This window comes from Lissotriton helveticus, chromosome 1_2 (genome assembly GCF_964261635.1).
Source record: "Lissotriton helveticus chromosome 1_2, aLisHel1.1, whole genome shotgun sequence".
In the NCBI taxonomy this organism is placed as follows: domain Eukaryota; kingdom Metazoa; phylum Chordata; class Amphibia; order Caudata; family Salamandridae; genus Lissotriton; species Lissotriton helveticus.
The window spans coordinates 426877101-426901220 of NC_136058.1; the positions used below are offsets into that span (position 1 = coordinate 426877101).

The 24120-nt window shown below is 45.0% G+C and overlaps 2 protein-coding genes across 8 annotated transcripts in view; one reads left to right on the top strand and one right to left on the bottom strand.

Moving 5' to 3' along the window:
* LOC144807526 (uncharacterized) overlaps positions 1-24120 on the bottom strand; it is a 350873-nt gene that overhangs the window by 10191 nt on the left and 316562 nt on the right. Inside the window, exons 1-2 of one of the 5 annotated variants that reach the window (XM_078673163.1) lie at positions 17806-17964; positions 6787-6905 (exon numbers count right to left, since the gene is read on the bottom strand). The exons of 3 other annotated variants lie outside the window; for them this stretch is intronic. The gene's annotated coding sequence lies outside the window, so the exon portion shown is untranslated. Of the gene's footprint in view, positions 1-6786; positions 6906-8724; positions 8856-17805; positions 17965-24120 lie in introns of those variants that run through there. One more of the 5 variants, XM_078673171.1, reaches the window with a different exon arrangement.
* Positions 18313-24120, top strand: part of LOC144807489 (uncharacterized) — a 39203-nt gene continuing 33395 nt past the window's right edge. The window contains exons 1-2 of one of the 3 annotated variants that reach the window (XM_078673136.1): positions 18313-18360; positions 23836-23900. The gene's annotated coding sequence lies outside the window, so the exon portion shown is untranslated. Of the gene's footprint in view, positions 18361-18389; positions 18900-23835; positions 23901-24120 lie in introns of those variants that run through there. The other 2 variants (XM_078673131.1, XM_078673141.1) reach the window with 2 other exon arrangements.

Genomic DNA, 24120 nt, shown 5'->3' on the forward strand with positions numbered 1-24120 from the left:
CTAAGAATTGAGCAGAGCAGACAGAGCTGAGCCGAGGAGTGGAGGGAAGTGCCCACATCTGCCGTCTGTAGTGGGACTAGCTCTGGATTCCGCTCTTGCTTCTGAACGATAGCCAGCATTCTACCTTGTACTCTTGTCAGCGATGAATAGCAACGAACAAGCAATGAACAGTGAGTGGTGAGTGACAAGTGGCAAGAGGTGTGTGGCGTGTGGCGAGTAGCTAAGATTGATCGGTCCCTAAGTCGCTGAGCCATTGGAGTCTGTAATAAGTCTGTAATACAAAATCTGAGAAATTATGGAAAGAGGAAAGTAACAATAGACTTAGACCCTCTTGAAGCACCCCTCGGCCCCTGAATTACTCCGCATGCCTAGACTACAGCCCTACCCGGTGCCCGGATGTTAATCAGTCGGTTAATTAATTAAGTAACCAGCAGTACCGGCAGATTCTGTACGGAGGTGTGCTTTTTGGGTGTTTTCCCCTGGAGGTGTTTGGTGGTGTTTTTGTCCTATGGTCTTGTCACTGGCCCATTTGATTCTCTGAAAGGAGCAAGACTTCTTCACCTTAGAGGGTGTATTATGAGCTCAGGAAAGGAGCAGCCACCTTTCCCTCCTATCAAAAGGAAAAGAAAAATACAACAAACACCAATATTTGTTACGTTTAAAATAAAACAGGCAGGTGACATATAGTCCTTTAAATCATCTAAGGTCCATACATTTGAGAAACTGGGAAAGTCGCTGTCAAAGTTTGATTTTATGAAAGATCCAACTGATGCTATGCTAACATTGCTAACTAACTCATGTGATCTTCAAACTCCAATTAAACCACTGAGTAGAACAAATATTATATCCCCTAAGCAAGGATTAAGTGAACCAGGCCACCCTGAGTCTAAAGCTGAAGTCGAACGAATGTCAAATTGAACTAAGGACCAAGTCAACCATTGGGGTCAAATAACGGACATAGAGATGTTAACTATTCCACTTACTGGTCGTTCACAACAAAAGGACCCAAAATGCACAAATCTAACATTGGGAGATACTCAGCAATTACTACCAACTTAGGCAGCCAATGCCAATAGAAGTGCACGTAAAAATCAGAAAAGCTAACGGTATAGGGGAACCATCTAATTTGGGCCAAATAAATCAATCAGACCAAGAAGCTGCAAATGAACTAAATGGTGGGGTGACAATCATAAGGGAAGCCAATACCCCACTGAAATCGGATCTTACTCTGTCTAAAATAAATTCAGTTCAAAAACAGCACCAGCCGAAATGTAATCAAAATAACGGATCTCAAATTAATAAGGATGAATACACCAGCAACCCAGAAACTCTGCAGCGTTGGAGTACTCCGTATCAAAAAGACGGTTTGAATAGTAGTCCACAATTCATTAATTCTTGTGACAAGGGACATGATTTTCAAGGACCACAAAAAGAGGAGTATAAGGACCTATCATTCATAAATGGGCAACACCATAGCCTAGGTACTTAGGTACCAGGAAGTGGGAACGCGGGAGCAATTTGGGATTTATTCTTCAAAACCTCGCAATTAACTCTGGAAGCTTTAACATATCAGTCCAACAAAAAGGAGGTCCAAATAGATCTCTTGAGCGCTACGGCATCCTCTGTTGCCGGAACTGAGCAGAAGATAACAACACAAAATAATCTAATAGTAAGGGCACAATCTCAGCCAATATCTACGTATGCAGAGTGTAGTTGTGCCCCACTAATTAAACTGGATACCATTCCGGATATTTTAAAAACAATAATTGACGATGTAAAAGGGAATTTTCCTGATGCGGGAATTCAACCCATCAAGACCGACTGCCCCTCTAAAGATACAATAAAATGTAAAAACAAGTTGTTGTTAAAGAAAAAATAGATGATAAAACAAAAGATCAAGAAGTGATAAACCTATGCTCGACACAATCAACAATGACAGACGCAGCTCCGGAAGTTCATTGATCAAAAAGACAGAGGAAAAACAACAGAAAGCAAGAAATAAAGCTTCTAAAAGTATTTTAAAAAACTAATGCATCAGATATAGTGAGATTGAACACTGGAAACAACCATGACTAAACATCATATTGTGAAGGTAAGTAAGGGTAAACAAATGTCTCCAACAAAACCCTTCTACCCTCTATTTAATAAGGATCTATCGGAGGTACAAGCAGTTATGAAAAATAAATGCTTAAACAAGCAGCTGATAGTATAAAAATGAGAGAGAATGGGAACATTCAGTCCTTAGAAAAGCTGCAAGTGGAGGAATGTAATAAACAGGTGGAGAATAAGCCATCACAACTGGAAACAAATAGAGCAAAGAGTGAGAGTATCAGAGGGGATGAAACGAATAGAGATTTGTTAAAAACCTGGAAGGATATTAAATTACCACAAGATCTGGGAACCGAAACAAAGCAGTTACATAAACATCGACAATCATGGTCTCAAACTGTTAGTAATCATAATGGAAGTTTAATTGAGCATGCTCAAGGTGAAAATAGCCTGGAACAAATTAAATTAAATAACCCAGATCAAAAAGGAGTGGTGCAGGTAATTTTTGCGATGGAATATAAATCTAGGGGTAATAATGATATCTTGACTCGTGGGAACATATTAAAATTGTGTAATGCAGTACCCTCATTAAAGGAAATTAAATGTACCGACATAGAATCAATTGAATTCCTCACAATCAAGAATAATCGCGAATCGATATTAGTAATTTGGACATCTTCTACTGCCGCACAGCCTTATTATGCAAGAACATAATCGCTTTCAGGACTTGGGAATAAAAATAACAACTCCCCTGCAACGTCCTTTTGGTTCAACAAAATTAAAAAATCATAACCAAATGAGAACCGAGAATAATAAGAAATACTCAATATTAAAAAAAACATAGGTATGACCAACGGGCATCTTTTAAAATCATTAGAGGAAAAAATAGGAGACCTATTATTTGACACTGTCAAATTAGGTTGGCTAACAGCAGCTCTCCATAATGTCAGGCAGGATTGACATCTACAATCTGAAGTTCCTTTAAGGGGGCCAACAATTATGAATGAAAGGCTCAGATTATGTTCGTGGAATATAAATGGGGTTCAAGCAAAGATTCAGAATAACCAACTAGCTACTTTGTGCTGTTTTCAAATCATTTGTTTACAAGAGACTTGGGCTTTAGTTCCTTTTAGACTGGAAGGGTATAGTGTTATTACTCATTAGCTAAGAGAACAAGTAACTATGGCAGACCTTGTGGGGGTTTGGCTATTTTTATATCAACTGAGCTAAAAATGGAAAGTGAAATGGACGTCCCAAGTCAAAAGGATTATCTAATTGTCAAATTATGATACAAAGAACAAAATATAATTAAATCTCTTGTAGTAATCAACGTATATAATTACGAAGAACAATGGCGACCAATTTGATAATTATGATATTGCAGCAACTGGACAATGACATTCAACCTGAGATTATTATTACCGGTGATTATAACATGAATATGCTATGGTCTTACGATAGAGATGTTGAAATACAATGGCAAAATTACTTATGGTCAATTCCATAAGTAATTTTGCCATATCCAATGTTGATTTTCATCAACAATGGATATGAGGGATCATCTATCAAAAAGATAGAGGAAAAAACAACGGAAAGCAAGAAATAAAGCTTCTAATAGTATAAAAAATACAAATGCATCAGGTATAGTGAGATTGAACACTGGAAACAATCATGACCAAATATCATGTTGTGAAGGTGAGGGTAAAGAAATATCTCCAACAAAACCCTTTTACCCTCTATTTAATAAGGATCTATCGGAGGTACAAGCAGTTATGAAAAATAATTGCCTAAACAATCAAGCTGCTAATATAAAAATGATAGAGAATGGGAAAATTCAGTCCTTAGAAATGCTGCAAGTGGAAATAAGCCATCACAATTGGAAACAAATAGAGCAAAGAGTGAGAGTATCAGAGGGGATGAAACGAATAGAGATTTGTTAAAAACCTGGAAGGATATTAAATTACCACAAGATCTGGAAACCGAAACGAAGCAGTTACATAAACATCGACAATCATTGTCTCAAACTGTTAGTAATCATAATGGAAGGTTAATTGAGCATGCTCAAGGTGAAAATAGCCTGCAACAAATTAAATTAAATAACCCCGATCAAAAAGAAGGAGTGGTGCAGGTAATTTTTGCGATGGAATATAAATCTAGGGGTAATAATGAAACAACTTGCAAACATCCGGACCCAACACAAGATGGCAGGAGTATGCAAAGCATGTGCATTTACAGCATACATGCCTGAGGATTAATGGCCCCAAATCCCTGCCGTGGTATCTTGTCATGTTGTGGCTGAGTGTGCCATGTGATGTGCAGGCTATAGTGCTTGGTGTGATTTGGTCATTTTTGACAAGGTGGAGTGCTGAATGGTTTGGCAAATTTTGATTTTCTTTGTTTTTGGGATCGTGTGATATAGTGCGGTACCTACCGTATGATGTAAATAAATTACATTGCTAATATACCATAAGGATGTGGGGTGAGTGCTATTAGGGCCGAAGCCTTGCTGATTATATGCAGAATAACAGGTCTGGGAGGTCAGTACTGACTAGGGCAGGTTAGCAGCTGCACAGGCCTTGGGCATTGATCCTATTGAGGATAATATGTGACGGGCACTGGTGACTGGAGCTGGCTAGCAACAACGCTGGCCTCTGTTATTTATTACAAGCAGTGTAACAAACATGTCAATATTGACTGAAACTGGTTGGCAGTAGAGTTGACCTCTGGTTTTGAATATTTGCAGGATTTAAGGTACAGGGGTCACTACTGACTGGAGTAACTTAGCAGGATAATAGGTCTCAGGGAGCCAATACTGACTGAAGCTGGTTAGTATGATCACTAGTCCCAAGGTGCTACTAAAGACTCAAGTTGGCTAGAATGATAACAGGTCCCAGGGGCCAGTACTAACAGGAGCTGGCTAGTAGGCTTACATACAGGTCCAAGGGGCCACTACTGACTGGAGCTAGCTAAAAGAATAACAGTCCCAAGGATGGTGGGGTGCGAGTGGCACCAGTGACCGGGGTTGACTAGAAGCATTGACAACATTTGCTATTGATTAAATACAGGATTCCAGGTCACAGGAGGCACTGCTGAACACAGCTGGATAGCAGCAGTGGTGGCCACTGGGAAAAAGGAATTGAGAAAACATAACTGGATATACTGGTTTCTTCAATACCGATAATTGTTTACACATCATACACATCAATGCCACAACCTGCATTGATATATTACATTACCAAATTACGATATTCTTATATTAATTTGATGTGTCTGTTTGCCTTAATATGCCTGCAAAGTTATATGATTCTATTAGGGCCCAGAACCATTTTATTTAGTGATGTCCAACTGCACACTTTCCTGTATCTTGTAGTAAATTGAATATTGACAAACAGAAGTGTTATTTTCAGAAACAGTGAATTCTGCAGCTTGTCTGTGTATCTTTTATCTGCACCTTACGGACTCCTCACATTCCTCTCGAGAGAAGATCCTGCCTCCTACTCATTAGTTTCATTTCAGTAACTGTTTCTATCACGTGTTCATGTTTCATTGACTTGTATTAGGAGAAAAGTGTATAAAAATACTTTGTGTAGCATTAGCATTATATACTCCAACTTGCTTTAGGGTGGATGCTCTCGTCCATTGCAAAGACAATTGTTTGCTTGGCCTTTTGCTATTTTTGCATTAAATGTACGATAGATTTGTTGGCCTCCAGGTGTGTTGTGTTTTATTTTACATATCATAAAAGATGACGAGGAAAATGACAGTCCAGTATACACATTCTTCTTATAATTCAACTCACAGTATGCTGTACTAGAGGTTCAGTCCCACAGAAATAATCTCTAACTGAACGCCCTAGGAAGCATGTGCTTTTCAAACCAGTTGCCTTCTGATACGCTGTCCTCGCTATTGGATAAGTCAGTTTGTCCTGAATTTTAGGAGGGTTACTTATCTAGTGCACTCTGTTAAACAGTGCTCACCTGTGGTAGTAAGATGTTAATAGGCACCTAATCACCTATGCACAGTGCAGGGCTTTGAGTTACAGAGCTCCTCACGCGGTGGAGAAGATTAGGTCACATTTACCCATTTTCCCATATTTGGTCCTGACGAAATGCCAACAGATTGCTCCACAAGGCATGAAAAAAGTTGACCTGAAGTATAGACTCCAGCTTACCAGCAGGTCCATAGGTGATCGACACATTCACACAGTGATAGGGGCCATTAGTTCCTCAATTTCTCTGCCACTATTTTTAATCTTAACATGGACTAGTATGATCACATTAACTATATTGCGGCAACTGGTCGATAGCTGATCTTATATTCAGACTTTCACCAATCTCACATCTTATGACACAACATCCTCTGTCCTACTATGCTCATCCGGCATACTTTATAAAAGATGTCCGACAAGATGCCCTCTTGTGGTGCCCGCAAGGCATTGTAGCGCCGGCCTGGTGAGGAGTATAGCCCAATGATGAAGCATGTCACCTGCAGGTGAGTGAACGCAACTTGTCTTAAAAGCACATGCTTCCTAGGGTGTCTGCGTTCAGTTACAGATAATGACTCTGGGACTGAACCTCCGGAACAGTATACTGTGATTTGATTGTGTTTTATTTCAACAAATGTACATAGCAGATATTGGCGCTTGCTTGTTTCACAAAAATTATCGGATACCTGCCTCAGAGCCCACTTCTTACTGACGACAATGGGGTTATCATGTTGCTGCTACAAGCTCCTTACCTGTGCGAGTTATCGGGAACGATGCAGGGGCAGAACCAAACCAGCCACACATGGAGATCAATGACAAATACTGAAGATTTAACAGAGCTTCCAAGCTGGTGACCATTACTTAATTGATACTGAAAATAAAAGACACGTTTTTAGTATTCAGGTGACTCATGACCATAAAAAACAAAGGTTATAAATCAATATTGTCTCAAATACTTAAAAAATGGAACTGGATGTGCTGAATCAGATGTTGCCCCAGGTCATGCATGACACCTTCCGCCAATATTGCTTATGGGACTTGTAGTTTTGTTTTTCTCATTAAAAGGATAGGCTCTAAAGTCCCAGTGTTCTAAGCGATGTTGGTGAAAATCAGAGGCCTGAGTGAGGGTGAAGCATGACACTGCTCTGCTTAGCAGTGAGATGAATGACAGTTCTCCAGCCCTTCCATTATTTGATCTATAGAGGCTGTCGGCCATTCATATTTTTTTGCAGCGACAAAGAAACTTTTATTGCAGCTTGTGCCAACTGAAGAGATAAAACCCCTGGACGTGTTTAATTAACTACTGACAAACATGAACAACCAAGAACATGAGTTTCTGGAAAACTATCAAGCACCCAATCAGAATCAGTCGCCCTTCACACCCAGGAATTCTTGAGGCTTTGGAGAGGGTGAATTGCACTACATCGACTCAAAGCTCACTTCTCAGGGATGTACTGAAATGTCAGCCTCATGGCACACTTAGCCAGCTCTTCAACTCCTCCTCCTCAAACTGTTGACCAGCTATCAGGGCAAACGAGCCTGCAGCAAAGCATCGCTGGCTTGGTTCGACACCGGACCGGACCAACTCCATACTCCTCCAAGTCAGCAAGCACTCTGGTCGAGCCAGTCCTAACCCCACATGAATGTTCCCCATCACAACTGTTTTAATGGTACTAAGTTATGTTTCTGCCAAATGTACGAGTCAAAAAATGAAAGGCTTTACATGAAGTGCTGAAAGAGAAATCATTAGTTTTTCAATATTTCTGAGTCTGCCACAGTACACAGGAGCATTATACCTCTACAGCAGCAAATCATGCATGTGCCCTGTAGAAAGCACGTTTGAATGAAACATGTAAGGCATTGCAGCCAAAGATCTGTGGTGCAACATCATAGCAGAGTACAAGATAACTTGTGTTATTATTCCAGCAGAAAGAAATGCCATTCCTAATGGTTACGTCATTTTAAAGACAGTGCCAGGAAAATGTGTGGTCAGTGTTGTTCTTCTGCCTGTTAAAAGACTATCTCCATAAATGTGTCAGGAAATAAAATTCCATGAGAATTCCTACTCTTTGGCAGGGTACTGCCTGCCACTATATTGCAGGTTACTTCCAACATAATCTGATTTATACATACATACTCCAGGGTTCTGCCATCTACCGGGTCTGCACACAGCAGTCTGGAGCCACTCAGGAAGGAGGTAAGCTCTTCATTTCATCTTAAGCCCTTAGGTTACATTCACAGCCTGATGGGTCCGGAGAACTTTATCCTCGCTCTAACTTTACCGAGCAGATGGACTTAGCCCAACATAGGCTGTGTTGTGTGCTGGGTGATGCCTGGCATCTTATTATCGTTGGCGGGAGAATGAAGCTCTGATAGGAGCTGCTACAAGAAGAGCAGAGAAACAGGACCACAGATCGCCACAGAGCGACAACTGCCCAGAAGCTGAAGAAAGAACTCTGGAACAACAAACCTCCTACACCCTGGAGATTCTCCAGGATAAGCAAATGATGGTAATGAAATGCAAACTGCAGCATTAAGGTCACACACTACAACATCATTCCATTTAAACCAAAGGTAACAGCCTACAAGAAAAAACTAAACAAAAAGCAACAAAACTATAAAATGCATTTCCAAATGCTGCAAAAAAGAAACAGTTAATACAAATGAACAATATTAAACTTTGTTGGTACCTTAGTAATGTGCTTACTTCTAAGCTTCACTCCATCTGCAGCAATAACGCTCTGAAAGGAGAAATTACTGCTGTGAGCCTCAGAGTCTTTAGTGTTACTGGTCTCAGTCACGAAGACTATGGTGTCGGAAGATAACTTTCTCTTATTTGGCTTTATAGTTCCACCAGTCACGGCATTGCTTTTAGCAGACACGCTACTGTCGGCAGCATCATAACTTCAGGCAGACCAGCAATTCGGATATCACCACTCATATTGGGTGAATATTCAACAAGTATGGTCTCGGCTTACCAAGTAGAACAAAATAATTGGGTCTCATAACCATACTCAGAGCCGCGCCTACTATTAAAGTATGCAAATCTACAATGATTGGCGAAAATGCACTGCAATTTTATCTGTGGAGCACTACTAACAAGCATTTGCAATGCAATAGGTCTTGCCTTTGCGAACTTATAAGTGTTTAGTGAGAGATATTCTGCTCTGGGAAGCACGCTCTTGCAAAGTTACACTGGCTGCCCATCAAAGAGCGCATCCTTTTCAAAGCTATGTGCTTCCCCCATCGAATTGCCCAAGGGAAAGGACCACCCTACCTAAAAAAGCTTCTAGCTATCCATCGCCCCAAACGTAATCTGAGGTCCTAGGGGAGCATGGTGTTCTCAGTGCCCCGTATCTTTAAAGCAAGAATGGGAGGCCGTTCATTTTGCTATCTGGCGGCCACTCACTGGAACAAACTCCCCTTAGAATTGCGTATGGAACCCTCCGAAAGGAGGTTTCGCCTGAGGCTAAAAACACATCTCTTCCCCAGAAGTTAGGAGATGGCGCTTAGCTGTCCAGTTTAATTGTTCTTTTGGTGGGCTTGTTTTTAGAATGGAATGTATCCACAGCGCGGGGACACACTGTCTTGAGTGTAACCATGCGCTTTATAAATGGTTTTATTATTGTTATTTTAGATATTGACTTTACCTATGTCTGTACAGCACAGCTTAAAGAAGTTTGCAGCATGCTGAAAAGTTATAAAAAAGAAGCGTCAGAAGCATTTTTGTTACCTTAGATATGACCAAAAAACATTATGTACAACTAAACGACCATATTGCTCTGTCCAACGCCCTGAGGGATATCGCTGCCTCTGACTTGTGGGAGTGCTGTGATCGTTCGTCTTGCCCCCTGGTCTCCAGCCCACTTCTCGCGGCCTGCGCTCCGCGGGCACCGCTCGAGAGAGGAGACATTGCTGCAAAGAGACTCACCCCGGACCCCTGCGGGACTGCGAGGACCAGCAAACAGTGCGTGGCTCAATCTGCTGCAGCTGGTCCTCTTCCTGCCCACACCTCCTAATCTGATTTCATTGTCCAGAGCCTCGCGCACGCGGGACGCGGGCGGGCAAGCCGGGCTAAGCCAGGGCAAAGGGCGGGCCCTCTTAGGCCCTCACAGGCCGGAGGAGGCCGGGCTGGGCCCCCCCCCTTTGATGTGCTATCCACGGCGAAGATTGACTGACTGTAAGAATGCGTACTTGTTTCCAGTAACCAGATCCATCTACGCTTTTACATGGTATATTTGACTACCTGAGTATTGTGTAATGTGTGTTTACAGCTTGGTCTGCGATTATATTATAGCTTAAGTGTGTTTTGGCTAGGTATCCACAGCATTAAGTTGGCATAATGACCTCACCTGCCCCCATAGTAACATCCTCAGTGGGTGGAGGAGAAAAACAAGGGACATTAGACAATTATTTCATCAGGGCTGCTACAGGAACTGATAGGGACATCGAGTTCAAGTTCAAGTTCAAGTTCAGAAATGTATATAGCGCACTACTCACCCAGAGGGTCTCAAGGCGCTTGGGGGCGGGTGTTTTTACTTATCGAATATCCAAGTGTTTAGTTGCTTTCTGAAGGAGAGGTGGTTCTGAGTAAGGCGGAGGTGGGTGGGGAGAGAATTCCAGGTCTTGGCCGCTAAGTAGGAGAAGGATCTTCCCCCCATGGTGGATCTGTGGATGCGCGGAATTGCGGCGAGGGCTTGGTTGGCTGATCGTAGTTGGCGGGTGGGGGTGTAGAAGGACAGTCGCGTGTTGAGGCATTCGGGTCCTAGGTCGTAGAGGGCTTTGTGTGCGTGGGTGAGGAGACGGAACGTTATTCTCTTGTTGACGGGGAGCCAGTGGAGATCTTTCAGGTGACCGGAAATGTGAGCTTGACGAGGGATGTCCAATATGAGTCTGGCTGAGGCGTTTTGGATGCGTTGAAGTTTTTTCTGTAGTTTGGTTATGGCTCCGGCGTAAAGGGTGTTTCCGTAATCCAGTTGGTTGGTGAGCAGTGCGTGGGTGTCTTTCTTGTTTCTGTGGGGATCCAACGGAAGACTTTTTTGAGCATGCGTAGGATGTTAAAGCAGGATGATGAAACTGCATTGGCTTGTCTGGTCATCGAGAGGGAGGAGTCCAGGATGAAGCCCAGGTTACGTGCGTGATTCGTAGGTTTGGGTGCGGTACCCAGGGCTGGTGGCCACCAAGAGTCATCCCAGGCAGAGGGCGATGAGCCTAAGATGAGGACTTCTGTTTTTTCCAAGTTTAGTTTTAGACGGCTGTTCTTCATCCACTCGGCTACTTCTTTCATTCCTTCATGTAGGTTGGTTTTGGCGGTGTTTGGGTCTTTGGTGAGAGAGAGGATCAGATGGGTGTCGTCTTCCTAGGAGATGATGTTGAGGTTGTGTTGGCGCGCGATGGATGCGAGGGGACTCATGTATACGTTGAAGAGGGTGGGACTGAGTGATGATCCTTGTGGTACGCCGCAGATGACTTCGGTGGCCTCTGATCTAAAAGGGGGAGGCGGACTCTCTGCGTTCTTCTGGCGAGGAACGAGATGATCCAGTCCAATGCGTTTCCTTGTATTCCGACGTTGCTGAGGCGTTGTATGAGGGTGCTATGACAGACTGTGTCGAAGGCTGCGGAGAGGTCAAGTAGGATGAGGGCAGCTGTTTCTCCATTGTCCAGAAGTGTTCGAATGTCGTCTGTTGCTGCGATGAGGGCGGTTTCGGTACTGTGTCTGGCTCGGAAGCCGGACTGTGAGGGGTCGAGGGATTTGTTGGATTCGAGGAAGGCGGCGAGCTGGCTGTTGACGGCTTTCTCAATGACTTTGGCAGGGAATGGGAGGAGCGAGATGGGGCGGTAGTTCTTGAGTTCAGTGGGGTCTGCTGTGGGTTTCTTCAGAAGGGCGCTGAGTTTGGCATGTTTCCAGCTTTCCGGGAAGGTAGCGGAGTTGAAGGAACAGTTGATGACATCGCGGAGATGGGGTGCGATGATCGAGTCTGCTTTGTTGAAAATGTGGTGGGGATATCAGTCGGTTGGCGATCCTGAGTGGATGGAGTTCATCAGGCGGATGGTGTCTTCGGTGGTGATTGGGTTCCAGGCGTAAAGGTTGTTAGAGTGCGGTGTTGGTTAGGGGGTGGGTGAAGTGGGCTGGTCTTCGGACTGGTTTTTGAAGCTGGTATGTATGTCGGCGATTTTGTTGTTGAAGAATGAGGATAGAGAGTCGCAGAGGTCTTGGGAGGGAGTGATGTTGTTGGTGCCGGCTGTGGGGTTGGTAAATTCTTTGACGATGTTGAATAGTTCCTTGCTGTTTTGGGCGTTGTTGTCAAGTCGAGCCTTGAATGCTGATTTCTTGGTGGATCAGATGAGTTGGTGGTGTTTGCGGGTGGCGTTCTTGAAGGAGGCCAGGTTGTCAGTGGTTGGATTTTTTCTCCAGGCTTTCTCAAGGGTACGACAGAGCTTCTTGGATTTCTTAATGTCGTTGTTGAACCATGGGGCTTTTTTGCTACCTTGCTTGATTTGATGGTATTTCAAGGGTGCTAGTTCGTCGGCGCTGTGGGTGATCCATTGTGTGATGTTGGTGGCAGCTTGGTTTGGGTCCGATGATTTGGCAGGAGGGTTTTGGTGAAGCGATGTGAAGAGTTGGTCGGTGGTAATTTTGTTCCAGTTTCTTCGGGGGATAGGTTGTGGGGGGTTGTGGGTCGTGGTCTTTTTGTAGTTGAAGTGAACGCAGCTGTGGTCCGTCCAATGGAGAGCTGTGGTGTGATCGAAGGAGATGTGTTTGCTGGAGGTGAAGATAGGGTCGAGCGTGTGTCCGGCAAAGGTGGGTGGGGGTGTCAACAAGTTGTTTGAGTCCGAGATTGGCCCGATTGTCCAGAAGGGTGGTGGTGCTGCTGTCGTTTTTCTTTTCCAGGTGGAAGTTGAGGTCTCCCAGTAGGATGTAGTTCTCGGAGGGGAGGACATGTGGGCTGATGAAGTCAGTGATGTCTTCGCTGAATTGTGTGCGGGGTCTTGGTGGTCTGTAGATGAGGGTGCCTCTGAGGGTGGTCTTGGGGTCGGTGTGGATCTGGAAGTGAAGGTGTTCGGCGGTAGCAAGGAAGTCGTCGGAATTGGTCGTGATGCGGATGGTGTTTTTATGGACGATGGCGATGCCTCCTCCTGTTTGGTTGATGCGGTCCTTTCGGATGATCTTGTAGCCGTCCGGGATGGCTATGGCGATGTCGGGCGCTGATGAGGCGTTCATTCAGGTTTCTGTGAGGAAGGCAACGTCTGGAGATGTGGTGTCGATTAGGTTCCAGAGTTCGATGGAGTGTCTGTGGACCGAGCGGGTGTTGAGCAGGATGCAGTTTAGGTGGTTGGTGTTGGAGCTCAGTTTGCAGTTTGTGGATTTGGTGTGGGTTCTGGAGCAGTCAAATTTGCAGGAGAGGCAGGTGAAGGGTCCGTGGGTGTGTCCTGGGGCAGCTTGGTAGCATGGAGGTGTGCGGCCGGGGTTAAGGGCTGAGAGGGTTGCGGCGTCGTATGTGATGCGGCGGAATGGATTTTGTGGGGACCAGGGGGTCTGGCGCTGGGCATGGTCCGGGCGCGGACGGGCGCAGACGGGCTTACCTTTGGCGCACCTTCGGCACGCATGGGGCGCGACCACTGCGCGTGAACGCTGCACGCGAAAGTATCTGTCATATGTGGATTGTGGAGGGGGGAGGGGCGAGGGAGGAGCAGCTGGGAGGCGGGAGTGGGGTGGAGAGCCGGGCTGGGAGGACCAACAACAACAAACAAAATGGCAGCAAGCCCAAAACCTGGAATCGCTAATAAATAAATGGCCAGTGGCACCGGTACAATCAGGTACAAATAGTTCTAGCAGGCAAAGCGAGCAGTGCACAATTTAGCAGTTAATGCCGAGTAGTCTATCACTATAGCGCTACGATCACAATATCATGAGGCATAATCAATAATTATAGTGAGCAGAGCGGGCAGTGCGCAATTTGACTAAGGCAATGAATTAGTCAGTCAGAAGCGCTACGATACCACTTCTAGCAGCAGGGAGCAGCGTGGGGAGCGACCGCTTCTGATCTATGCAGGACGGTCACAGCGTTAATGCAATCGGGTCGAGCCTTAACTTTAGTGGGAGGGAGGAGCAGCTGGGAGGCGGGAGTGGGGTGGAGAGCCGGGCTGGGAGGACCAACAACAACAAACAAAATGGCAGCAAGCCCAAAAGCGATACAGGACGAGATTGGGGCACAACCTGGAATCGCTAATAAATAAATGGCCAGTGGCGCCGGTACAATCAGGTACAAATAGTTCTAGCAGGCAAAGCGAGCAGTCCACAATTTAGCAGTTAATGCCGAGCAGTCTATCACTATAGCGCTACGATCACAATATCATGAGGCACAATCAATAATTATAGTGAGCAGAGCGGGCAGTGCGCAATTCGACTAAGGCAATGAATTAGTCAGGCAGAAGCGCTACGATACCACTTCTAGCAGCAGGGAGAAGCGTGGGGAGCGACCGCTTCTGATCTAGGCAGGACGGTCACAGCGTTAATGCAATCGGGTCGAGCCTTAACTTTACATCACACTCACTGAACGACGGGCCAAGAGACGTCGCTCCGTTGAGCTAATTAAGAACAAACGTTCATCTCTGGGCCCGCTACAGCTAGCCATGTCTCTGCTTCCCAGTATGTATTGCGAAAGCGAGGGTCCTGATACATCGCTTGGAGATAGCATTCCATTACTCTTCCAAGACATAACCCCTCCTCCTGATCTAAATAATGACATGCTCATAAACCTCTCTGTCTCTTCAGGTAGCATGACGCGAGAGGCAGAAGCCGTGGTAGATATAACGTTACCATTGGTAGAGACTGCTAAAAAACGTAATAAACCTTCAAAAAACCCATGACCACAAGGTCCTCCCCCGAAAAGAAGGAGAAAGGTGGGTAGTAGATCACAGAGAAACAAGATCAGTCTCATTGATTTTGCCAAATCTATGAGCTCCTCATCTAATGCAATTACATTACCCGCACCAGCTATTGAATCACCCTTCCCATTACTAGATCCATCCGGTATTGATTTAATGGGAAGCATTGAAAAACTGGTCAGATCTCTCACATTGCCTTTAGTAGAGAGACTACAAAAAATAGCCCAACAGCTGGGGAACTTAGAACAGGCAATCGATGAAATCAAAGAAGGAATTAAGGGTGTTCCAGTGCCCCCACTAGTGTCCACAATTACCGTACCACCCCCAAACGTTATTGATCAAATGGTGGCTAAAACTAAAAACCAAATTAACCCCAAAACCCCAAAACCAACGCCCTCCAAAACATCACGGCTAAAGGCGAAAAATAGTGATAAAGTGGCTCAGGTGGGTGGAAAACCTAATCCCCCTGGAAATCTTCAAAAACCTACCGGCCATGAAGATTCTGTGAGGCCATCCTTTCCTAAGAGGCACAACGTGGAACTGCCTCCGGAAGCAGCTCCACTTTTGGTGGTCCTTACTGGAGTCCCGGTTTTGGAGGATGGTAAAGATGGTAAGAATGAAAACCAAAACCAGTTAAAAAATAAAGTCATATTTTGGCTCAGAAAGAACCGACCGCTTCCTCCTAACGTGAATGGTGAAATTCTATACGTCAGGCGCCTTCCCTGGCTGGGTCCTAGTATAAAGAATATTACGGGAGACATCATTATAATACATTTTAGAGATATAAGGGCAGTCAGAAATATCTTAGATTGGTTTCCTCCCAATGGCAGTAATGAAATCACAGCCCGTGATTTGACTTACTTTAATCCCAGAAATCTGATAACCCCTGCTATTAATCCCAGGCCGCTGGTCTATCATCAGGATGATTACATTAGACCCTTATTCCAATGTGAGGTTGATCGCTTTAGGCCTCAATTTAATCATCGAGATGATCACCTCAGACCTCTATCCCAACACCAGGATGCCTGCTTTAGGTCCTTACCCTTACATCAGATCGATCACTATAGACCTTCATTCCAATATCAGAATGATCACTTCAAGCCCCCAGGTAATCATTATCCCTCACTATGGAATAATTTTCCTACTCAGGAATGCAGTTTTAATCATCAACTGACTACAAGACCCTTTCTGATCCCCACCCAGAATCGATTTAACATTCTGTCAGGAATAGATGATATAGAATGACTAACAACCACCCCAACTTCTTTGGATAATTTTAATTTACGCCCCCTATACAAGCTGACCGTACCCCAAAAGGTCTCCTTATCTGAGGACTACTGTGGCAGCTTTTCTCCCTCAAGCGATCTTCCAAACAAGGCCCTGGAAAATAGTATCTTGACTGAAGGGCCTTGGAACCTAATACAAGATCCCTCTCTGTTGTCTCAAGGTCAAACTGCGGGAACTCAAATCCATTCCAAACAACCGTATCTTCCTCCCAACGTACTATCATCTAGTAGTTTGACCCTTTCTATCATAATCTGGAACATAGCAGGCCTGCGTCCTAAAGTCGACCAACTCAACTGGCTAGAAATAATTAGAAATCATAATATAGTATGCTGCCAGGAAACATGGTCGGTAACTGCTATCCATCTTCAGGGGTACAGATTGTATCACTCAAGTGCACGTCCTTCCCTTTTTGGTAGACCCAAGGGAGGATTATCAGTATATGTATCTAATACCCTCCCATTTAAGGAAATTGTAGAAATAAAAACTGAAGAGAACTATCAGATACTTAAACTCTCAGTGAATCAAGGGCATACATATTTTCTGGTAAATTTCTATAACAATCTGTCACCACCTGATTTTGTGAAAGTCCTAAATAGGATAACCTCTGTTTTAGATGAGCACCGGAATAAATGTTCCTCTTTGCCTTTTAAATTGATATGGGGTGGCGATTTTAATATTACTTTATGTAAAGAACATAATAATCCAAATTGTGGTATTGTAGATGTGGGTGGGAGACCTCTAACACATTTCGCACACTCCAGTGCTGGGATCGTTCTAAATGAAAAGTTCTTTACCCTAGGACTGGGGTACGCGAATGAATTAGTTGAACCTCCAATTGACTTCTCCCCCACCTTTCACGCTAGGGGCTGTAACAGCATACGAAAAGCTCTAATTGTATCTTAAAATTGCTTAAAAGCACCAGAAATTTAAGGGCACTAACGAGACATAATCTCACCCCCACCATGCAGATTATGCAAAATTGGTATTGACTACACCAGGTTGACAGGTGATGGCAGTTGGTGGGAGCAATTGCCACTTAAGGAAGTAACAGGATGTTATTTAATTGCGTGAGGGGGAGCCCTGTGATTAGTCTGCTGTGTGTCTCTCCCTGCACATAGAAACTGGATCTCAGCAGCCAATTAACTCGTTTTCTGTAGTTTCAGTAAGTTGTTTAAGTTAGGGGTGGGTGCTCTGGTTTCTGGATGGTTTGGGCAGAGTGGGCTGGTTTTCAGTTTGCCCATGTGTGACATTTATAGGCTTTCAGGGTATTTATGAGTAAAATGTCAGTGGTTTATGTTTGACACTTTGTAAATAATTGAAGAAAGCACAATTGTTTTTTTCTTGCATTTTCCGTTTTCATAACTTCTTCTTGTAACTAGCCCTGGTCATAACCCATTGCCTCCAGTGCAAAGTAAGGAGGCTTTTGACAGAAGCTTTCACCAAGATTCATTTCCTTTACAGACCCAAAATGTGTTCACATTCTTGATGGCTGCAGCAGCAGTTACTCTTTTAAAGCACTAGCAGGGCCACTTATGAAGACAGAAGATAACTCAATTCTGGTGATGATGTCATTAGACAAAGAACGAAGAATATACCTGTAACAGATGCACACCGCTGCTCTCTGGACAGGATCATTTTTAACCTCCTGGCCCCAGGGTGGCAGCTGTCCCCGCCGGGGCTGCTGCAGGGCTCTGGTTTGGGCCTCTCAGATCCAGAGGGCCTCTCAGCTCTTTGACCTCAGAGACGCCGCCATGATGTTGTTTGGGGGGCGGGGAGGTCAGGAGCACGAGAGCGGTAGGAAGTAAATCTTCGCTGCGCACATGCGCAGAGATGACGCGCGGTCCTGCGCACGCGCAGCTATGAGACGCGGTCACGATGTTGTTTGGGGGGCGGGGGAGGTCTGGAGTACGAAAGCGATAGGAAATAGTGTCTTCGCTCCCCACTTGCGCAGTGATGACTCGCGGTCCTGCGCATGCGCTGTTATGAGACGCTTCATTATGTTGTTGGGGAGGTCAGGAGCACGAGAGCGATAGGGAGTAGTGTCTTCGCACCGCACTTGCGCAGTGATGACTGGTGGTCCTGCGCATGCGCAGTTATGAGGGGGCGGGGAGGTCAGGAGCACTACAGATAAAAAGAGGCCTTCCCTCAAGGTAAATAATGTCACCGAATGAGCTTTGATACACAGGGGCTGCGAGGCGCTACAGCGCCAATGTATGTGAGCAGGCACGAGCAGACGCAGGGGCCGCCAGCTCGGACTGGAAACCAATTCAACCACTTTGGGTCGAACGAGCCCTTCCTTGAACCCAAGCATCATTCCTTCCGGCTTCTGTCTGTGTTCAGCGGAAGGACCCTCCCCCCAGTGTCTGTGTAGCTATCTATAGCTTCAGACCCTCACCGACCCCCCAGATCTGCCCCCACCTCCCAGGCTCCAAACCTGCCCCCCCCTCAGACTCCAAACCTGCCCCCACCCCCTCAGACTCCAAACCTGCCCCCCCCCCCTCTCAGACTCCAAACCTGCCCCCCCTCAGACTCCAAACCTGCCCCCACCCCCTCAGACTCCAAACCTGCCCCCACCCCCTCAGACTCCAAACCTGCCCCCCCCCCCCCCCCCCAGACTCCAAACCTGTTGTGCTTTTTACTGCTCTCTGGGAAATCCTGCATGTTACTTTGCATTTCACTGCACACGGAGGTATTTACAGCTTAATCTTTAATTCTGTGCACACTGTATTACTTGTATTACTTGTAATACTGTATGAGACATCTTTGCACACTGGACTGCTTTTTACAATACTATGTGAAATCTGTGCACATTGTACGTGTTTATTACTTAACTATAAGAAATCTGTGCACATTGCATTGCTTTTCATGGCACTGTGAGGGATATTTACAGCTTAAAGAGGTAATCTGTGCACAGGGCACTGCTTTTTACCACACTGAGAAATCTTTGCACAATGTACTGCTTTTACTACACTATGAGGACTATGTTCACAATGGACTGCTTTGTACTGCACTACAGGGGGGCATGCACAGTGAAAATGTGTACACTGCACTGATGTTTACTACACTGGGAGAGATGCTTATCGCTGAACTGTGAGAAATCTTTGCCACCACTCTTCTTTACCTGCACATTTGAGGCAAATTTACATTCTCATTGTTGCTGAGATTGGACTCACGCACCCATCGACGTGCAGGCCGCGCCTGGTTGTGTCTGGCCAGAAAGAGGCACTTCCGCCTTATACTCTGACAAGGAGAGTGTCTGCTTCTCCTGCTCTGCCGTGGTCAGCATCCCCCTCCTTTCTTCCTCTTCTTCCCTCTCTCTGTCTCTGTCTCGCTCTTCCTCACTTGCTGAATGAAAGCGTGACTTCAAGAAACGACGCTTACCCTCTCTTTCCTCTCTTTTCCTTCATTTGTTCCCCTGTGAAATGGATCCAAAAGAGAAAAAAACACTTTTGCTGGAAATGTCGTCTAGTTCTCAAATTTTTCTATTCCAAAGTGCAGCCTCGGGATGGAAAGAAAAAAAGGTTCAAAATAAGAAAAATAACAAAGTAAAGCAAAACAGAGGTGTCGCAAAGTGGCCAGATTGCTTTTATTCACACCTAAACACATTAGCGCCACTTCACGGAGTTTGCCAGTGAAACAGTACTTTCGTTTTCTCGTCTTTCTGTTGGTGTGTGGAGTGGAAAACGTTTAATGCAATCCTTAACGACTGTTTAGTTTATAAAATGTGTACCACAGCTCTGTGTTCAGAGATGTGGTCTTTTTAAATCATACTATTTACGTTTTGTAAGGATGTAAGCATATAAGCAATGGACATTGAAACGGGTCCCTTCCATGTGTTTACTTTTCAGGCAAAAACACGCTTTGATTTCTAAATAGTGAGTGTAAACGTATTTTGGTAACCATGTTGTTCCAGTTTATATTACACATGCTTTACTTAATCTTGCATTCCCTACAATGTGTTCAGTTGGGTGTTGCAATTGCTTTGCGTGAAAAGTTGGTTCTAGAATATGTCAAAAATGTATGCAGATCAATATGTGGCCTGGAAAATTAAAGAACCATAATGCACAACGTAGATAGAGTGTGACCCTATCTGGGATGTGGAAATATTTTGCAAATCTAGTTGTCCAAGGGATAATAAGCTACATAAATCTACTAGCACTGCAAATAAATCAAAATGCCTGGCCTACTTCATAAATCAATTATACGGGCTTCCAAATAAATATACCCCTTATGTGTAGTGCGGACTATGACGATATTGACTTTACACAGTGAAGCTTTTGCTTGAGGAAAAAAAGTTGTATAAAATTTCAGTGTCCTCTGTACTGGAAAATCAATATCATATATTTACATAGTATACATTTTAGCATAAGGTTTTGCAAAGAAATAAAATACAATAACAAGCATTTCAGACCCAAGCTGGTATTTACAAAACATCTGTGATCCAGCCGTAAGTCAGAAATGGACATACATGTTTGAGTGTATCTCAAGTACAGCTCTGTTTTCTCCGGCAATGTGCAGGTTAGCTTTTCTAATACATCAGGCAAGAGCAGGGGTGTGAGGAATCCTTTCTTAGGAGACAGTTCTGAAGATTTCATTTCAACTTACAGCAAAGTATAATCTCACAATGTGTGCAGGGTTCTCATTTGAATGACTGTGACATTAAAATACATAATGGCCATATAGAAAACTCATTGGTGTACCCCAGCCTGACCTCACTTGTGGGGCAAGCGGCGGGGTAGACAGGTTTATGACTGAGGTATCGCAGTCTTACCAACGGTCCCAAACAGAACTTACAGTGATACTTGGTGATGAGTTTATAGGATCATCAACGAACAAGACCTCATTTTTTTTACAGTGGGTCAAGAAGAGCATTAAAACTTCCCAAAGGAGAGTGCTACGTGAGAGTCTTGGAGGGCTTGATTAGATCCCAGAGCCATTTCCATTGGCTGTGCTAGCGAGGCACAACTGGTACGAGAACAAGTTGTGTAGCAATGCTCAAATATGAAATGGCTAAACTCGTGATTAGCCGGTATCAGGGCTAAGGAAGGGAAACTCTTATCAATCTTGTCTGTTCCAAGCAGGCTTTTGATGTTCCTTGGAATTAACTGTAAGGAATTCTGTCTATGGAAATTTGTTTTTATGCTTATGATACACCGCTGGATGAATCCTGCGTTATCAGTATGAACATGGTATCAAAAAAGAAGGCAGTGCCATCAAAACGGTTGTGGTTGGAGCCGCGAGGCTTCACCGCTAATACTTACCACAGAGCTGTGATAGAATTAGACTTCGGCAGCAGCTTTACCACAATGGGCCATATGGACGAACACATTTTCCCTTAGACACAGAATGGGCAAAACCCTTTGATGCATCTAATGATTCCATCTTGAGTGGCCAGTATTTGTCATAATAGTTGTACTTCAGTGAGGGCCGTCTGCTTTGTAAGAGTGTGTCCTGAACCATACATGTCACACAAAAACCAAAGATTCCTCGCCATCAGATGATCAAATGTTTACCTATTACGGTTTAGAGTATGGTTTGGCCCAATTACTGCTCACTTATGGTGCAGAGGAGGAGAGGCCTGTCCAGGGGTGCAGAGGAGGAGAGGCCTGTCCAGAGGAGGGGCAAAGAGGAGAGGCCTGTCCAGAGGAGGGGCAGAGGAGGAGAGGCCTGTCCAGGGGTGCAGAGGAGGTGAGGCCTGTCCAGGGGTGCAGAGGAGGAGAGGACTGTCCAGAGGAGGGGCAGAGGTGGTGAGGCCTGTCCAGAGGAGGGGCAGAGAAGGAGAGGCCTGTCCAGGTGTGCAGAGGAGGTGAGGCCTGTCCAGGGGTGCAGAGGAGCTAAGGCCTGTCCAGGATGTGCGGAGGAGGTGAGGCCTGTGCCGGGGTGCAGAGGAGGTGAGGCCTGTCCAGGGGTGCAGAGGAGGTGAGGCCTGTCCAGGGGTGCAGAGGAGGTGAGGCCTGTCCTGGGGTGCAGAGGAGGAGAGGCCTGTCCAGGGCAAGCAGTGGAGGTGAAGCCTGTTCAGGGGGAGCAGAGGAGGTGAGGTCTGTCCATGGGTAGAAGAGGAGATGAAGCCTGTCCTGAGGGCAGAGGAGGTGACCCTGTCTAGGGGGTGCAGAGGAGGTGAGGCCTGTCCTGGGGTGCAGAGGAGGAGAGGCCTGTCCAGGGGTGCAGAGGATGTGAGGTCTGTCCTGAGGGGTGCAGAGGAGATGCCTCTCCAGCGGGAGCAGAGGAGGTGAGGCCTGTCCTGGGGTGCAGAGGAGGTAAGGCATATCCATGGGGTGCAGAGGAGGTTAGGCCTGTCCAGGGGTGCAGAGGAGGTGAAGCCTGTCCTGGGGAGAAGAGGAGGTGAGCATGTCCAGGGGGAGAAGAGGAGGTGAGCCTGTCCAATGGGGTGCAGAGGAGGTGAGTCCTGTCCAAGGAGGTGCAGATGAGGTGAGGCCTGTCCAGGGGATGCAGGGGAGGCCTGTTGTCAAGGGTTGTGTTTACGCACAGTGCCACACTCCCAGGAGCAGAACATGAGATTTTTCAAATTCCACCACTGGTTTTCCCACAGCCACCAACTGAAGAGTTAACTAGTGGCCGTGCGAACCCAGCCGGGAGAAAGGGGCATGGGACAGAGAAGAGACTGCCTGACCTTCTGGCTCTTCCACTCTACTTCTTCCTTTCTGCCGTACTCCATTTTATGCCGTTCTTACTCCCTCTCTATCTTCAAGCATGGATGGAAATCGCTGTAACAGAAAAGCACACCATTACTAATTTGATTTTTGGACTGTGTACCCCCCTGGACTTCTTCTGGCACTTTGATTCATACTAACTGGGTCACTCTCATGGACTTCTTTACTCTTGTCGTGCCCGCCATTTTGCTGCTGTTCTCGGCCGCTTTTCTCTGGACCCTGACCCGCCATCTTGTCCATTCCCTCGTCCTTTAACCATTTGTCCCTCGTTTCCCCTTTGACGATCCTATGATTTGCCTTTTCTCCATTCCCTTGCATCCCTCCCACCCTCCCTTGGTGCTGAGACTACGTCCCCCCTCCTTAATGGAACTCTGCTCTCCTGGTTTTTTGGGTCTTGACCTGAGAAAATCTACTATTTGTATATTTATGTATATAGAGATAACTCTAATCACTAGTATGTGCAGTAGACCTTTGTAGTCTCTACCATTCCTATGTGACTCTTAGAGTATATCCATTTGTATCTCTTCCTTGAGTGACTTGCAACTTCTACGTTTGCAGTTTTTTCTGTGTTTATCTCTTCCGTGTGTGACTCTACATCTTGTACATTTGCAATTTTTTTCTGTGTGTATCTTTTATGTAACTCATGTAATTCCAAGTCCTTATGTATCGCTACTGGTTCTTATGTAAAGCGCTCTGACACCTTCGGCTAATGTTCGCGCTATTTAAATCGCATTAAATAAATAAATATATATATATGTGTCCTTACCCAGAGTGCCTGTGGCATTTGCTCCTCTTCTATTCTTTAATATAAGTACTTTATTCTTTGGTAACCTTCATTATAAACAACACTTTAGCACCCTTTAACTCTGTGAGTTAATTTATTCTTTTTCACTCATTCGTTCATTCATTCTCTGCCTTACTTTCTTATCTGAATTCTTCTTACTTCTCCCTTAGGAACCTTCTGGAGCCTCCGCTGTCAACCAAGCAACGAAGAAATCAGGAACTGAAGTATTCAATGGGTAAGTATTAATTCTTCTCTTTATATTTCTTTTTCCCTATTTACTTTAAATTGGTACTTCTCTCTACTTCTAAATTACCAAACTAACTAACCGACGCACCGAAGCACTCTAACCTGCGCCTAAGCCTGGCACAAAACGGCACTATTTCTATCAAACTAGACTACAGAAAGAACGTGACTAATCTCTGAAAATCAGTTGGTGAAGTGCCTTGGTTCTAAAA